The sequence below is a fragment of the Anomaloglossus baeobatrachus genome, chromosome 2 (assembly GCF_048569485.1).
Source record: "Anomaloglossus baeobatrachus isolate aAnoBae1 chromosome 2, aAnoBae1.hap1, whole genome shotgun sequence".
NCBI lineage: Eukaryota > Metazoa > Chordata > Amphibia > Anura > Aromobatidae > Anomaloglossus > Anomaloglossus baeobatrachus.
Window position 1 is genome coordinate 161,691,673 of NC_134354.1, and position 18,552 is coordinate 161,710,224.

The 18,552-nt window shown below is 46.1% G+C and overlaps 1 protein-coding gene across 3 annotated transcripts in view; it reads right to left on the reverse strand.

The window, feature by feature from the left end:
• LOC142287883 (arylsulfatase H-like) overlaps positions 1-18,552 on the reverse strand; it is a 281,549-nt gene that overhangs the window by 204,752 nt on the left and 58,245 nt on the right. The window contains exon 1 of one of the 3 annotated variants that reach the window (XM_075333475.1): positions 7,804-7,860. The exons of the other annotated variants lie outside the window; for them this stretch is intronic. The gene's annotated coding sequence lies outside the window, so the exon portion shown is untranslated. Of the gene's footprint in view, positions 1-7,803; positions 7,861-18,552 lie in introns of those variants that run through there. 3 annotated transcript variants of the gene reach the window in all.

Consider the following 18,552-nt stretch of genomic DNA (forward strand, 5'->3'; position numbering starts at 1 on the left):
CTGGATATGTGGGGACATGAAGATTAGAACTCATTTAGAAGATGAATGGATGGGAGAATGCACACCAGCAAAAGCCATAAGGCCTCTTTATATAGCAGCAAAAGGGGAGGAAGCCCTAAACTCTGAGGACCTTCATAGAAGGAAAAGAGAAACAAGTCATGAACCCAGAGGTAGTTTCGACCCTCACATTTATATCAATGCTATAGGAGCCCCAAGGGGGTTACCAGACGAATTTAAAACCAAAGATCAAGTCAAAGCAGGCTTTGAATCGTTCATACTACCTCTAGTGACCATAAATAAAAATGTACACTGGATCAATTAGATCTATCATAATCAACAAAGATTCGTTAATTATACTAGAGAACTTATTCAAGGTTTGGTAGACCAACTATGCCCTACATCAATAATGACATTCCAAAACAGAATGGCCCTTGACATATTAGCTGAGAAGGGAGATGTCTGTAAAATTGCAAAGTCCGCATGTTGCACCTACATTCCAGGTAATACAAGTCCCACCTGAAAGGTCACAGTAACCATAAAAAAAAAAAAAAAAAAAAAAATTCTGTATTAAAAGAATTGAAATAGAATTCAGGTACAGAAGATCCCTGGGACCAATAATTTTTGTGGATGAAGGGATGGCAGAGATTGTTAGCTCAGATAAAAATAGCTGCAACAATGATAACTATGCCTGTCTGTTGTGACCTTCCCTGTGTAAAGAAGATTATTGAGAAAGGAAAAGAAATACCAGTTCCTACTTTCCTAGTTCAATAGGCTAGTTATTCTATGGATATGGGATCATAAGGCCCTCTTCAGTCTTTTACAGTCCCCAACTAGGCAGTCAGAGTAGGGAGAGTACATCAGTCTTTCTAATCAACAGTCTGTACCAAGGGGGGCAAAGGCTTAAGGGTGCTTTACACGCTGTGACATCGCTAAAGATATATCGTCGGGGTAACGGTGGTTGTGACTACAGATGAGCGAACCGGTCGCGGTTCGTCTCGAGCTTGGTTCGTCGAACGGAGGTCTAGTTCGAGTTCGGTTCGGCGAACCGGTTCGGCGAACTACTCGAACCCATAGGAAACAATGGGAGGCAATCAAACACATAAAAACACATAGAAAACACCCTCAAAAGGTGTCCAAAAGGTGACAAAAAAATCACAACACAACACAAACACATGGGAAAGTGACAAGGACAAATACTCATGCGAAAACAGAAGAGCTGGACAACGAAAAAGAGGAGGAGACACAGATCTAGGCATGGCATGCCCTTCTAAAATGATGTAAAACACCGCAAGGTGACTCAAAGCGGAGTCTCCCTTTTTTTCCAAAAATTGGGCCACACAGACACCAATTCAGTGGCAGCTCTTGTGCCCCAGTTGTACACTTCACAGGTATATTTGTATCAAGCACATTCAAAATACACAAGCATTTACTCTCCCCAGGATGACACAGGGGTAGTAAATTCCTTGTGGATCCATGACTTGTTCATTTTGCTGAACGTTAGTCTGTCCACATTGTCACTGGACAGACTCGTGTGCTTATCTGTCAGCACACAGCCAGCAGCACAGAAGACACGTTCAGAGACAATGCTGGCAGCTGGACACGACAAGATCTCCAAGGCGTAAGTGGAGAGCTCTGGCCATTTTTCAAGATTTGAAGCCCAAAATGAGCAAGGCTCCATTTGCAAAGTCATGGCATCGATGTTCATTTGTAGATACTCCTGTATCATCCTCTCCAGCCATTGACTATATGTCAGACTTGTTGTCTCTGGCGGCCTTGTAAAAGGATGGTCTAAAAAAAATTATGAAAAGATTCAATAAAATTGCTGTTACCAGCACCAGATACGGTGCTGCTGGTACGGGTAGACTGTTGAAGATGACGAGACCATCCCATGTTTGTCAAGTTACAACTGGGAGATTCACTCCGTGCACCACGGTTGTTTGGTGGAAAAGCCGAGCTAAGATCGAGTAACAGCTTTTGCTGATACTCCTGCATACGTGTGTCCCTTTCTATGGCTGGAATTAGGTCACAAAATTTGGACTTGTACTGGGGATCTAATAGTGTGGCAAGCCAGTAGTCATCATCACTTCTAATTTTGACAATACGAGGGTCATGTTGGAGGTAGTGCAGCAAGAAGGCGCTCATGTGTCTGGCGCAGCCATGCTGACCAAGTCCACGCTGTGTTTGTGGCAGAGAGGTGCTAAGCTTTCTTTCTTCCTCTGACATCTCCCCCCAACCTCTTTCAACTGAAATTTGACCAAGGTCTCCCTCATGCGCTGAGTCTTCCATGTCCATGGACAGTTCAACCTCAATTTCTTCATGTTCTCCTGCACCTTCCTCAACATTTCGCCTGCTACCATCCGCCCTTGTTGATCCCTGTCCCCCATGGTCCCATGCCTGCCGCCTTGGTGATTATGAACGTCTGGAGCTTGGTGATGTTGTTGTCCCTTGCGCATATGAATCCTCCTGTTCCTCCCCTTCCTGTTGTCCCACCCCCTGACTCCGAATAGTGTTTAGCGTGTGCTCCAGCATGTAAATGACTGGAATTGTCATGCTGATAATGGCATTGTCAGCGCTAAACATATTCGTCGCCATGTCGAAACTGTGCAGAAGGGTGCATAGGTCCTTGATCTGAGACCACTCCATCAGGGTGATCTGACCCACCTCTGCATCTCGTTGGCACAGGCTATACGCCATGACGTATTGCACGAGGGCTCGGCGGTGCTGCCACAGTCGCTGTAACATGAGGAGAGTCGAATTCCAGCGTGTCGGCACATCGCATTTCAGGCGATGAACGGGCAGGCCGAAAGACTTCTGGAGTGATGCAAGTCGCTCAGCTGCGGCGGTTGAACAGTGGAAGTGAGCAGACAGTTTTCATGCCCTGTTCAGAAGGCCATCTAGGCTGGGATAGTGTGTTAAAAATTGCTGGACAACAAGGTTCAACACGTGAGCCATACAAGGCACATGTGTCAACTTGCCCAGGCAAAGGGCCACACCCAGGTTTGCAGCATGGTCGCACACGGCCTTACCAGGCTGCAGGTTGAGTGGAGACAACCATTTACCAAACTCCGTCTCCAGAGCTGCCCACAACTCAGCCGCTGTGTGACTCTTAGTTCTAAGACATTTTAAGATAAAGACCGCCTGATGCTGTTGCGCTCTGCTGCCAGCATAGTAATGAGGGGTGTGTGATTCCTGCGCAGTTACAACGCTAGTGGCCTGACCAGGCAGGCTTGGGGCGGAGGTGGAGGACCCAGACGAGGTTGAAGAGGCAGAAGCAGTGGAGTAACTTGGACAGACAGAGGATTGACACACAAGACGTGGTGATGGCAAGACTTGTGCAGCAGACCCTTCACCATCTATCACCATAGTTACCCAGTGCCCAGTCAGTGACATGTAACGTCCCTGTCCATGCTTACTGGTCCAAGTATCGGTGGTGAAATGCACCCGTTCACACACAGAGTTTCTCAAGGAAGCGGTGATGTTGTGTGCGGCATGCTGGTGTAGCGCGGGCACACCTTTCTTAGAGAAGTAGTGGCGACTGGGCATCTGGTACCGGGGCACAGCGACAGACATAAGGTCTCTAAAATCCTGTGTGTCCACCAGGCGAAAAGGCAGCATTTCGGTAGCCAAGAGCTTACAGAGGGATAAAGTCAACCTCTTAGCTTTGTCATGGGTTGCAGGAAATGGCCTTTTATTTGTCCACATCTGAGAGACAGAGATCTGGCTGCTGTGTGTAGACGGTGGTGAGTAGGGCGTTGCTGGAAAAATACAGGTTTATGAGGACAGTGCAGGTGTAGACATGATGTTGCCTTCATCCAACGTTGATGCTATCGATGTCAGAGAGCTGTACACACGCACTTGTTTCCCCTTCCAAACCAACTGACGACCTACCAAGCAAACTGCCTGTTGCGGTTACAGTGGTGGATGTTGTGCGTGGAAAACCAGGTGTGATAGCAGTCCCCACAGTCCTAGAAGATGAAGCGCGCGCGGATGCACTGGAAGGAGCAAGCGGTGGATGGTTTGCTCCGCTAGGCCGCATTGCAGCATGGTGAGCTTCCCACTGGGACATATGATATTTATTCATGTGACGATTTATGGAAGAAATTGTCAAACTGCTGAGGTTTTGGCCTCTACTAACAGATTCCCGACAAATTTTACAGATCACATGATTTGGGCGATCCTTTGCAAGGTCAAAAAAGGACCAGGCTAGGCAAGGCTTAGAGGGCATGCGACCTGCTGAGCCACCCCGTCTAGTGCTCAGAGGCAGAATGGTGGCTGAGGATGCAGTTGTAGACGTGCTACCAGTACTCCTCCTCTGTCCTGGAAGGCGCAAGGTAACTTCGTCGTCAGTTGCATCCTCCTCCACTGCCTCTGTTGACCTCCTTGAGTGCCTGACTGTGGGTTGACAGTAGGTGGGATCTAGAACTTCCTCATCAAGCGTGGTGTTTGCACTCCCCTCACCCTCAGACCGAGCCTCTTCTTGCCCTGACCGAATATTTAAGTTGTCATCCCAATCTGGTATCTGCATCTCATCATCATCACTATGTTCCTCATTGTCTATTACAACAGGTGTTACAGTTTGTGAATAAGGGTCAACATTATGCTCAGAAACTTAGTCATCACGGCCTGAATCTGAGTCACAAGGTTCTGGGCATCACTGCAGACCATTTCCTGGTCTGTACTCACTGTAGCTTGGGAGCAGACCTCTGATTCACAGGCTATAGTTTGACTGAACAGCTCTGCAGACTCAGCCATCTCAGTTCCACCATACTGTGCAGGGCGGATGGAGACTTCAGAGCTGGGAGGAAGCAAGTTTGATTGGGATGACAACTCAGAGGACTGGTGTTTTTTGGATGCGGTAGTTGAGGTGGAGGAGAGGGCACTTGTTGGTCCACTTGAGATCCATTCAAGCATGTTCTTTTTTTGGGCATCATCTACCTTTGTTCCAGTTGTTCATGTCCATAAAAAAGGGAGCACATCGGATTGTCCACGGAAAGTAGTAGACATCTTACTTTTGCTGGAAGATGGCCTATCTTCAGCAGATGTTAATGGAGCTTTGCCACCTTCCCCACGGACACAAACTTTTTTTCCTTTTCCAACACGCCTGTTCCCCTTTCCACCAGCATCTGTCATTTTGACACTCATTTTGATTGCGACAAGATTGTCCACTTAAAATGTGGTAGTAAAAATTGAGAGGTGGTGTAGATTGCAGCAGTGGTCTAGCTTTATTAACAGCAGAAGAAACAACACAGACTATCCCTGACAATGCAACTATGGCCCTTAAACTGGCAGCACGGTTTGCAATTATAATAGCTTAGTAAAAATGAGCTTGAGGGTGTAATGCAGAGGTGCTGGAAATTGCTTGGCAGCAGTGGGACACTAATGGAGTCCAAGAGCCACTTTTTGGATGCCACTAACTGGCAGTACTCTTTTCAATTAAAATGGCTTTGCAAAAATGTGCAGGAGGGGAGAATACAGAGGTGGTGGGACTTGCTTTGCACAAGTGCCACAATAATGGAGGACAGCAGCCACTCTTTAGATGGCACTAACTGGCAGCACTCTGCAATTAAAATGGCTTTCCTAAAAAGGGCTGGAGGGTACAGTGGCCAGGTTGTGGGTCAGTGTAGAGGAAAAGAAGCCTCACTTTCTATCCATCCTAATGGTGAAATGCAGCAAGGAAGTCCCTGAGCTTAGCTACACAGATGCTGTTATCTGTAGCTGTTAAAAACTGTTGTTTCCACGGACCTGACTGTCACCTATGGCTCTGAGCCGGATGAAATGATCCCTGAAAAGGGCTGAATTAAACTTCTATCCCTAATCTGTAGAGCGCTGTGTGTAGAGCGTACACAGCAGGATCGGCGGCAGGATCTGCGTCAGCGGTGACTGTCACCCAGACGCAGAAGGCAGATAATGGCGTCCAGACAGGAAAATGACCGTATTTCTAATGCAAGGACATGTGACGTAGACAGCCTATGACACATGCCCTTGCTTGTCTAGCAAAAAGTCCACTTAGCTGTGTGTCTGGGATTGGCTGACATGCTGGCCCGCCCCACTACACACGCACTTAGGGAAGGAAGGAAAAAAAAAAAAAATGGCGATCATTATTCCAGCAGCAGTGATCTGAACGCACAGTCCCTGTACACTATACGCTGAAATTTCATAATAGTGTGAGTCACAGAGTGACTCACACTATTACAGCGAAAAGCCAGCTAGTAACTAGCTTGGCTTTTTGCTGATAGAACCGTTCTCGAACGTAACTCGACCTAACAAACTTTTAGCAAAAAGCTCGAGTTCTAGTTCGATCTAGAACACCCCCCAAAATCACTTGAACCGCGAACTGGAGAACCACGAACCGCGCTCAACTCTAGTTGTGACGCACATCCGGCGCAGTTAGCGACATCGCAGCGTGTAACAGCTAGGAGCGACGTTCAACGATCAAAAAACCGGTAGGGTCTGAAGGTTAATAAAGTATCTGGGGGATGGGGGGGGGGGACTATTAAGGAGGAACATTGGATCAAATACTTAACCTCGAGACAGAGGATTGTGAGAAAATCGTCCAATGAAATAGTTTCTTCTTACAAAAGTCAGTTCATATATAATCATCGTGTGACACATTTAAGATGGCTACCACTTCCTTTTCTCCACACCCTGCCCTTGTATGCAACTTATGTCCAGATGGGAGAAGAGGACCAACCCACTGGCCGGCCCATGGATCAGCCCATGGACTAACCTATTGACCAACCCACTGTCCAAAGGACACCTCCAAGCACGCCCACTGTAGAGCCAACCACGCCCCTTTTCCTAGTTGATATAAGTCGATGATCTGTGGAAATAAATCACTCTTGGAGCCATGCCATACTCTGATCAAGGAGACTTACATCTGACTATTTGTCTGGTGTAAATTATTTCGTACATGAATTTGATCCACATCAATTAGGTCATGAGCAGGCAACTAGTGAACATTTCAAAGTGTTCACCCCAAACAAGACGAGTACCTGAGCAGTCAGATTTGCTCATTCGAGTACGCAAGCATTTTAGTACTCACCCATCACTAGCTGCCACCTATATAACTGCTCATTGAATTCACACAGCTGTGCCTTATAAATGCCCAGCGCATATTAATGAGAATCCATGAAGCATATTAAAAGGCCACAGGGTGCATGGGAATCATGCTACTGCATGATACATACTGAGAATGTGTGCATGACTGTAAATGCCCATGGGGTGTATGGGAATCTTGCTTTACTCATTACATATAGACAACCCATGCAGCACAATAAATGATCAGTTCATTCACATGTGCTTTTCTCACAATATTGCACTGTCCAGACATATTCCCACTTCTCATTGTATTAACAATTCATATTGCTGCTTATTATATGTGCATTAACTCAATACAGATGTTCCCAGAGCAATGTTATGGAAATATTATCCTTTTTCTTCCCCAACTGCCTTTAAAACCTGCAGAAATCTCTGCTTTTTGCTGATTAACATGTCTTTTTCAGATGCGGTGTGGCTATTTTGCCCATCTTCCGAGCTGTAGTGCCACTTAATGCGCATAATTTATCAATGCATTTCATTACGGTAATCAGTTTGTGACATTTCCAGAACCCCTATCACTATAAATCCAGTAATAAAAGGAATGTTTCAAGTATCTACTGTACAGTACATAGCTTGTGCATAACAGCAGGTTTCTGAGCTGAGTAACTGCTTATATGCCTAGCTACCAAAACTATGGGCTTTAGGATACATTATTGGTTAAAGGCAATATACATGTTGTGTACGGAGTCCATTCCTAATTCTTACCTTTGTCTTTCAGATGGCAAGCTGCTATAGTAGGAACTTTCCGTAGAGGCAGAGAACTAAAACATTCTATTCACTTCCTGGTTATCTTGGAGTTCAGTGTGTTCCCAATTACCCTGAAATCGCCTGAGGCAGATTTCATTAAATATACAGTATATTGCTGCAGAGACTTCTGTGTCTGAAGGCGTAGTCCGACAGTTGTATAATACGTATGGAACCAAGAGATTACTTTCAGGATACAACGGGCCATGAACGAGGAACAAGACCAGACTAAGTTTAAATGCTAACTGTTTATAAAGTCGATAACGGAAACGGGAGGTGAAACTAGTGTGGAAAGCAAATAACACCACAAAGGAATGTACGAACACCTGGTTACTGAACCAGGATCAGTGTGCTGGGCTAGGAACAGATTCCAGTAGGACCCTAACTGGACCAGTACACCAATTAACAATCTTAGCTAAATCTCGAATTACTTGCCCTTCCTCCACACGTAAGCAAAATATGAAAGTACCCTGGGGTTAAACACCTGCTAGCATGAACATGCAATGAGTAAGGTTCAGTACTGCAGCGGTGACTGCTGCGTATTATGTAATATACTTGTTTTGGCACCAAAACCAATACTGCATAAGTGTGTACACTTGTCCACAAAAACATAAATATATAGCTGGGCCTGAGCTCAGGACTTCCAGTACCAATGGATTTATCCAGGAAGGTCACTGGTACAAAGGGCTATCTGCTTCGCTTCTGGCTTTGCAGCAGTTCTCTTCAGCACCAGCAATAAGGAGCACAGTTCACCTCAGAGTAGAAGTTAGTCTCATAGTAAGGTTTCAGGTGTGGTTCACTTCAGGGATCGGCTTCACATCAGATCTCTCTCTGGCAGCCATTTATATCCACTCACAGGCAGCTGAGTGGACTCTGCTCGCACAGCAATCGGCAGGCTCTCTCTCCCACTCCAGGTCTGCTCACACAGCCATCTGCAGGCTGTCTCCAACACTCCAGGTATTCAGCTCCAACCAGGAAACAGGCAGCCACTTCTCTACACAATCTCCTTGCTAGAAGTCCTTTCCTTTCTCCTCCTCCCAGGCTGCGGAGACTTCCCTCTGGTGGCCAGGAGGAGGCATTGCAGCTGGCTCACCAAGAGACACTGCCGCTGGCTCATCAGTTCTCTCACACACGGACCCTAGTGTGTCAGCATTTATTTCTATGTAGCTCTTACGTTTAGGTCAGGACAGCCGCCAGCCAGTCCAGTCATTGTGATGCAATTGTTGTCTGTATTATACGGCCACGTTACTATGCCCTTACACTTGAGGTATTTTTTTTTTTTTGTAGAAAATAGTAAGGAAATGAACAGAAAATAACGGAGATTATTCGTACCTCTAACATGTGTTCTGCTTGTACCTATCCTTATGGCCTCACATGAAACAGGAGGCCAAAATGTTTTTTTACATGCTCAAAATGGAGATGATGCCCTCATCCACATTTAATAGTAGCAAGTATCTCCCTAGATGCTCAGTGAATTATATCAACTCCATTTTTCTCTTTTTAAACATTCATTTGATTAACTCATGGAAAAAAAAAATATATATATTTTTTGTAATCATCGCAGATGACTTTGTACTTTTCTGAATCATCTTTTTGTCCCAATTGCAAAAAGGTTCATAGTTTCCATCGAGCAGCATCATTATTATTATTATTATTATTGTTAGGAAATATACTGGCGACATTAAGAAAACAGTAATCTATATATGAGAAAAAAAAAATGCTTCACCTTACAAAACCGTTTTTATCGAACCACAATAATTTCACATGCAAAATAGAAAGCAAAAATTAAAAAGTGCTTGACATTGGATTTTCATTGATATGATTTTTCAGGGTTGTCCCTATATAACATCCAACAGTAATCTGCCATCATTGAGTCATTCAAAATCCCTGGTAGCGATGTTCCATTACTTTAATGTTCTGGCAAAACTGCTCACCTTGTTCATCACTTACATCCCCAAGATTCTGAAGGCAGAAATTAAATGTGAATGCAAAAAGTGCATTTTCAGAGACCTGCAACCTCCAAGACACTGGTATGCATTTAGCAGTTCCTCAACACTTTCAACATATTCTGGAGATTTATTTTTCCTAAGACGTTGTCACAGATCCACTTGAAGCTTTTCCCAAGATCTCAATTCCTTATCATTTAGCGTTCCTTCAAACACAATCTCTCCTAAGCGCTCTGATCTGAGGACCAACAATTACCCCTTCCTTCAGTTTTACAGGTGAAATGCTGGAGAACTACTGTGAAATGTACAAAGCTGAAAATTATACTCAGAGATTACCTTATTCTAGAAATTGGGCAGATTAAACTTTCCGAAGGACGTATAAATCAAGCTGCATACATGGTTATCTTGGAAAACAGATGCTTCCTTTTCTACTCAGGAAATGTTCCCCAACTCTGAGGACTGTTTTTTCCAGCAGGACAATGTGCCATGTCACACAGCTAGGTCAATCAATGTGTGGATGAAGGACCACCACATCAAAACCCTGTCATGGCCAGCCCAATCTCCAGACCTGAACCCTATTGAACAACTCTGGAATGTAATCAAGAGGAAGATGGATAGTCACAAGCCATCAAACAAAGAGGAACTGCTTAAATTTTTGCACCAGGAGTGGTATAAGGTCACCCAAAAGCAATATGAAAAACTGGTGGAAAGCATGCCAAGACACATGAAAGCTGTTATTAAAAATCATGGCTATTCCACAAAATGTTGATTTCTGAACTCTTCCTGAGTTAAAACATTATTAGTATTGTTGCTTCTAAATGATTATGAACTTGCTTTATTTGCATTATTTGAGATCTGAAAGCAATGCATTTGTTATTTTGACCATTTCTCAATTTAAAAAAAAAAAAAATACATACAAAATGTATTGCTTGGACATGTCACAAGTTTATAGAGAAGAAAAAAAAATTACCACCTTTTACTCAAAAATATACCTATAAAGAGAAACATCAGAAAAACTGACAATTTTGCAGTGGTCTCCTAATTTTTGCCAGAGCTGTATGTCTGTATGTGTGCAAGATATATCTATATACATATACAGTATCTATCTCATCTTTCACATTTTAAAAATTAGGAAAATGAGCCCATGCAAAAGTTAGGCCACCATTAGAGATTTGTGTGCTCATAACCTTGACCAAGGTTTTAGACCATAGCCATTTAGGGTACGTGCACATGATCAGGACCTGTTGTGTCCCGGACACAGCGGGGCCGCAAGTCTCCTCCACAGGAGACCACAGCTACTCATCCCACAATCTGGGCTTTGGCAGTCGCAGTCTCTCGTGTGTGCTCCCTGCAGAGACACTTGCGTCTCCGTAGCAAACAGCTGACATGCTATGGCTCAGGAAGCTGCACCGCAGGTCAGTTTTCGCTGCACCAAAAACAAGCACAGTGGGCATGGCATTTCTATAAATCCCATTCATTGTGCTTGTACTGAACAATGCAGCAAAAACATACTGTGTCCAAAACACTGAACCCTGATCGTGGGCATGTACCTTTAGGGTTATGGCTTGTTGAACATCATATCCAACATAGAAAGAGAAAACAGCTCAGGTCACCATAATGGAACAGGATAACTTAGAGAGCATGGTGCACGGAAAGATTCAGGCCAGTTTCTGAGCAGCAACAATTATGATTAACAACATTTCTGCTCGAAATGCGTAGACCTGACTGAGTAAGTTTAAATCTTATGGAATAAGAAAACAAAGGCTTTTGTAGGGATTATTGGCAGATGCTGGCTTTTTTCAAACTTGGATTGTTGTTCAATATCATGGTTAGGAAAGGCCAGGTGGTGAAAATTTCACAGTTTTAGAAAAACATAGCTTTCTCCAACCTTGTTCCAAAAAGAAGCAGCTATTGGTGCTTCTAAGCAGCTGCCTAGCAATCTAGAAATGAAAATGGTGGAAGCCGAAAAAGCAGGAAAAAGGGGATAAAAAGATAGCAAAGCGTTTTCAAGTTGCCCTTTACTCAGTTCGAAATGTAATTAAGAAATGGCAGTTAAGAGGAACAGTGGAGGTCAAGAAAAAGTCTGAAAGACCATGCAAAATTTCTTTGAGAGCTGCTTTTAGGATTGTTGGAGAGTAGTGATGGGTGGACCCAGACTGAAAGTACGGATGATCCGCGCGGTTCCAAATGGACTCGAGTGCCAGGCCTGGGATTCTCAGGGAATTTCGGCTAATGATCCAAATACAGCACTTGGGAAATAAAAAATAAAAAAAAAATAAAATAAAAAATGAAACATGTCTCCTGCGCGGCTGTAGCTGCCTTCAGGCCACTCATTATTGCTCATCGACATGTACTGCTTTCCCTGCCCAACGGCCGTCCTGGCATCTGTGACTGGTTGCAGTCAGACGTGCCCCCAGCATGTGTAACAGTGTCTGACTGCAACCAACCACAGGCACTTTCTGTGGGTCACTATAGTGGTGTAAAAAAATAAATAAAAACACAATTGGTGTAGAGTCCCCCCCATATTATGATAGCCATCCCAGAAAGCAATTTCCAAGTGAGCGGGAGTAAATTTCAGCCTACCATAGCCATGTGATCCAAACCACCTAGGGTGCACGGATGAAGAAAAGGGGCGGTCCACCCCTGCAGAAGTTAATCTAAATAGGACTAAGTGGTAATCCAGCACCCATAGTCCAGTCTTCAGTGAAAATTAAGACATCCTTTATTCACTAAACATGTTAAAAACATAAGATTTAAACCTAACAGCCTTACGCGTTTCAGGTCATAGAGATGAGTAAGGGTCTCTATGACCTGAAATGCGCAAGTTTGTTCGGATTTTAAACATGTATATTTTTAACATGTTTTATGAATAAAGAAATGTCTTAATTTTCACTGAAGACTGGACTATGGGTGCTGGATTACCACTTACTACTATTTAGATCACAGAAAGAATTCATCTACAAGCTGCAGCCCCCAGACGTGCCCTTATCTTGGCTGTGTATCAAAATAGGAGGAAGAACCTCATGCTGCTTTTTAATTATTTAAACAAATAGGGGGGTTTGGGGTGGGAAGACGTGCAGTCCCCCCAATTTTGATACCCAGCCATGATAAAGCCTGACAGCTGGGGACTGGTATTCTCAGGCTAGGGAGGCCCATGCTTATTGGCCACCTCCCAGCCTAAAAACAGCAGCCTGCAGGCACCTTCCATTAGAGGTGGCAGGCCCATTGCTCTACCCGGCTTTTCCTGATTGCCCTGTTGTGGTGGAGATCAGGGAAATAAGGGGTTAATTGCAGCTAACACCTGCCACTAAGAGTTAGATTAGTAATAGGAAGCATCAATGAGAGACCCACCACTACTAATCTAAGTGAAAGTAAATACAAGTGTAAAAAAAAAAAAAAAAAAAAAAAAAAGTAAAAATCCTTAATCTAATATATGAATATGTATGTATGTATATATGTATTCCGCACCGTCGCATTTACATTCACGAAATTTTGCACAGATGCCTCATGTGATTCAGGGAACGTCGTAGACTATGTTTTGACAGGAAAATTTAACCCCGCACTTTACAGTTACTCTCCAAAAAAAACATGCCTCCATTAAAGTGAATGAAGCCTGGAACTACAGTTTATTAATAGCAGCTGTGATTGGTTGCTATAGGGACAAAGGACAGTGTTAGTATAAGATGCTTATGTGTGAGGTAATATGATGTCAGTGGTGAGACAGACGGGGAAAGAGACACAGACACAGAGATAGAGACAGATAGAAACAGACAAGGAAAGAGAGAGACCGACAGTGACAGAGAGCGAGACAGACAGTTACTATCCTGGCAACGCCCAGGTACTACAGATAGTTTGAAAGAAAGGAGAAAAAAAACAAAAAACAAAAAAAAAAAAAATATATAAAATAAAAAACACCCTCTTTCAACAATTTATTAACCCCAAAAACATCCCTGCAGGTCCAACAAAATAGACACGAGGTCCCACGACTATTCCGGCTCTGCTACATCTGAATTCAAACTAAGTGGCCATAGAAAAAGAGCGCCCGCTGTGAGGTTCAGGTAAAGACAGAGAGCCACGCAATCCGCAGTGATGTCACTCAGGTGTTTTGCGGTCACAGGTGGAGGAATATGGGAGTATTGACTGCAAATTGCCTGAATGAGGTCACTGCTGATTGCAGAGACTAAGTGAGCTGCGCAATCAGCACGCAGTCTCCTGTGATGCATGCAGAGGCTGTAAGCAAAGTCAAATTTTACCCGCTCATCAAACAAATGCATCATCAAGACCTAGCTTCCTGTCCCACTTTGCAAAGGAGCGCACTACAGTAATATTGAAGCCAGAGCAGTGGAAGCAGGTAGTGGGTTGAATGACCAATAATGCTTCCAGTCTGTTTCCCAATGCCATTCTGTCTTCCACATTGTCCAGTTTCACTAGCCAAGAGTCTGAACCACATAATCCTCAACCGGATCCTCCTTCCTCCCACCTTGGCGTGTCCCAGGAGACAAGTGACCACACACTTTGACACATCGAGGAGCTCTTTACCTTTCCATTTATTACTTTTTCTTGCATCTGACCATGTATGTTTCAAAAAGGGACATGAGGAGATTGTGTGCGGTGATGTCCTATTATTTTACCTGCCACTCTAGCGCCCCTGAATACATCAGGGCACTACAAGGAATTGCATCCTCTCGGGGATGCAGGACCTATCCCCTGGGACCTGGATTAACAGTGCCATTGACCACGAAAAAACACGAATTAAATCCTAGTGAACCCTCCACACCGGGCATAGCAGGGTTAACAGAAGGGTTTAGCCAGCCTGGTGGGAGGAGTCAGTCAGTCAGTAGTCAGAGTCTGAGCGTGCACGGAGAGGTGTGTGGACGTGCCTGAGCTGGGTCGTGTAGCAGTGACCCCGGGAGAGAGGTCGCCAGGACGGATACCGTAGATAATCGCTGGTACCAGAGCACGAACGGAGCACAGGGCCCTAGGTCAAATGTCAAGTTTCAAACGGTTTGATAAATACCTGCACGGTGTGGAAACCTTCACCGAACCAAATAATTTGGGACCATCAGCAATAAGCTAGGATCGGGGTTCGGACACTTACCTCTCCACAGGGTCCGCACTGCCCGCCGTACGGAGAAGGAGACTGTATTCCAAAAAGGGACAGTCGGGGCCCCCAAACGCTTCAAGCTACGGGGACTCAACCAACAGAGACTGCCGGGGATAGAGTAACCTGGGTCACTACATTGGCACTGATAATCCTGTGACTGGAACCAGCAGGCCAAGGGTCCATGTGAGCAGAGACTGTTAAAGTCAACCTGGTGTGGTCTCCATTATATACTATACATTTCCCAGACCAAGTCCTGCCTGTGGAGGGCCTAACATCTTGCTGCAATCACCACTAGCTCTGGGAGTACCCACATACAGCAGCAGCGGTTCCCATCCTTAAACGCAGGTGGAGTCACATGACAAACGCTCTTATCTTCTGTGACGCCCTGGGCAAGCCAGGGGTCACAGGTCATCACACCACCACACCCTACACCCCAGTTAGGAACACCTAGGCTAACCAAAAACCCTTGTTGCCTTCCTCCAGGAGCTGGTGTCCACACCAGGGGGTGGGCCAGGCTGTTGGCTCCGCCCACCGAGGAGTTCACAGCCCTTGAGGCGGCAAGAGCCAGGCAGTTAAGCTAGGGAAGTGAAGGAGTAAACAGTTAGCTCAGGGAAGAGCTTGAGTAAAAGAAGTGACAGTTTGTAAAGCCTGAAGCTGGTCCGGGTGTGTGCCCCGGACAGAGAGACAGCAAGGTCAGCAGACGGCGGTGACTGTCTGCAGGGGTGACTGCTTGGAGGTTGCTGGAAGGACCGCGGACGGGTGGTGGCCCGGCGGTCTGGAGCAGTATGCGAAGAACAGTCAGCACTAGGGCAGGGGCCTTTCGGATCCCGGCAAGGCTAGGAGTCGCCATAATTTGCCAAATCCGTCAGTGAAGGGGAAGACTGTCTCCCAACAACCAAGTCCCGATTGAAGGCAACAGTCCAATCGTTACAGAGAGACACCGCCACCGCCAGGGCACCAGTTTCTTAGGGCCAGCGCCTGCGGGCAAAGTAGGGCTCCTCCGGCCCATATCCAAGCCGGGGAGCGGGTTACCGGTGGGAACCCATCGCAACCATCATCATCTTAGGTGCAGGAAAAGGGACTGTCACCGTCAACTACTGGGGAAAAGCAAGTGCAGCCGTCCATGGGAACCGTCTTTCCAGCCGTGTGTTTTACCGAGAACTGTGTCATCGTCTCAGGCTGAGTGAGTACCACAGTGCCGCAAGGCACAGCGCTGCCCCCGCGTCCCTGCGCCCACCAAGCCCTGCATCTCCCACCTCATCACTGGGCCCCGGGACAACCAACCCCCTACCCACGGAGGGGAGGACTAACATCTAGCTGCTCCATACCATCACTCCCGGGATCCCCATACAGAGCAGCGGTGGTGTCAACAAATCACCACAACCGTGGGTGGCGTCACGGACAATAAACAATCCCCTCACCCAAAACCCCTTTTCACTCACGGGCGAGGAGCACCGCTAGAGTCCCCGAGATCCGGCCCATCGCTCGAGCCACCGAGCAGCAGCAGGCCGCGGCAGCCGGACCCAAGCAGTGGGAGAGCGCGGCGTCCCCTCCTCCGCCCGCGACACTTCCCCTGTGGCCCAGGGCACGGAAACAGGCAACGGCCACCAACGTGACATTCCCAAGTGCATGTATTGCCCGGGACAGAGTACCCCATTCTCTGGGCATCACACCATGGTCAAAAGAAGCTGATGGTGGGGAACAGCAGTTACTGTCTCAAGGAGGTGGATGATGATGCAAACAGTTGCCAAATTGTCATGTTAAGTCAACAAGTAAGGAGGACGACATGAGTGAGGAATTGGAAGATAAAAAGATGGAAAACAAAAAGTAAAAGTAATTGACCTAACCTGGCAGGGTGGGATGTAGAGCGAGCACATCAGGGCAGAGAGGGAGTGATTCACATCACTGCTGCAACAAGCAGGAGGAGGCTGTGGGGTGACCAGAGAGAGAAGACAGACAACTGTTCTGCAGAGCCTTAGCAAGCAGACAAGTCCCAGGACAAGGGTTAAAGTGTTTCTAAGTCTGGTGGGTTTTTTTTTTTAAATGGAGAAAAAGGGAAAAAAAAAAAAAAAAAAAGATAAGAAAACCGTCATTTGCAACCTGTGCCATTCCAAGCTCAGCATAGGCCAGACCACCACTAGCATACTCATGCACGTCATCCAAGCACCTGGATAAGTAAGCCTGGATTCACAATCAGTATCTGTGAGTGACACCACTGCCTTCTCCCTTGTGGTATGTACTGGGCAATCCTCTGTCCAGGAGGCAGAGCCACCTACAAGTCTAAAAACTAAACAGGGATATTTACAGACTGGAAATGTTGCCATTTAGGTTTGTGGACACTGATGCTTTTTCACAACCACATAACGGCGGCCATCCCTCGGTACTCATTGCACCAGCTTTACCTGCTACAGCTGCTGTACCTATTCTACCCTCTGTGCCATACTGAGCCAGCCAACCTAGCCATCTAGTCTGCACCAGAGACTGTTTCTGTCTGGATCTGTGGCCATTCCTACATTCATGACCCTTGGGGTCAGCTGTCACAGTGCTGTGACTCCATTAAGTATCACCTGGCACCACCAGCACAAGCCTATCCTCACCATCAGAGGCTCTAGTGATGAGGAGGTAGTTGCTCAGTTACACCCTGCTAGGTTTGAGGCAGTGATGAGGAACAGTGAGTCCACACCCGCATAACACATATATTGGCAAGTATTTGTGAGCAGCAGAGGGCAGTAGTTGAATAATAGCTACAACTTGCCCATTGGTTTTCTGGTTAGCCTCTGCACATAACTGAGGAGTGACCATGAATGTTTGACATCTGTGCTGTTCTCCAAAACCTTTTGAACTCAAAACAAGATGGGGAGCAGCGATAATGCCATAATCAGTGTAACCATACTGCTTCTGTGTCTACTGAAACGCTCGCTTGTAGTAACTAGAGGAAGCTTTGCGTGCAGACCAAGTGAAGATGGAAGATGAATGTACACATAGTGAAACTACCCAGCCTCAACTCATCTGCCCATTGCTGATTGGGTGATGAGGAGGAGGAGGCTGAGGAAGAGGAGATTATTGACTGGACTACAGAGGGCACTATCAACACCAGATTTTCATCTTTTCAGTATGGATAGTCTGAAGAGGAGGAACAGGATGTGGAGAGATAGGAGAAGGAGGAGGAGAGTAAAGGGGGCTTTACACGCTATGATATCGTTACCATTTTATCGTCGGGGTCACGTTGTTAGTGACGCACATCCGGTGTCAATAATGATATCGCAGCATGTGACACTTACCAGCGACCTTAAGCGACCTAAAAAATGGTGAAAATCGTTCACCATGGAGAGGTCGTCCCAAAACCAAAAATCGGTAATGGTTGATTATCAAAGTTCGTCGCTCCTGCGGCAGCGCACATCGCTATGTGTGACATCGCAGGAGCAAGGAACATCTCCTTACCTGCCGCCGGCCGCAATGCGGAAGGAAGGAGTGGGCGGGATGTTACATCCCGCTCATCTCCGCCCCTCCGCCTTGATTGGCCAGCCGCTTAGTGACGTCGCGGTGATGACGCTGTGATGCCGAACGTCCCTCCCCCTTGAAGGAGGGATTGTTCGCCGGTCAGAGCACCGCCGCCGACCAGGTAAGTGCGTGTGACGCTGCCGTAGCGATAATGTTCGC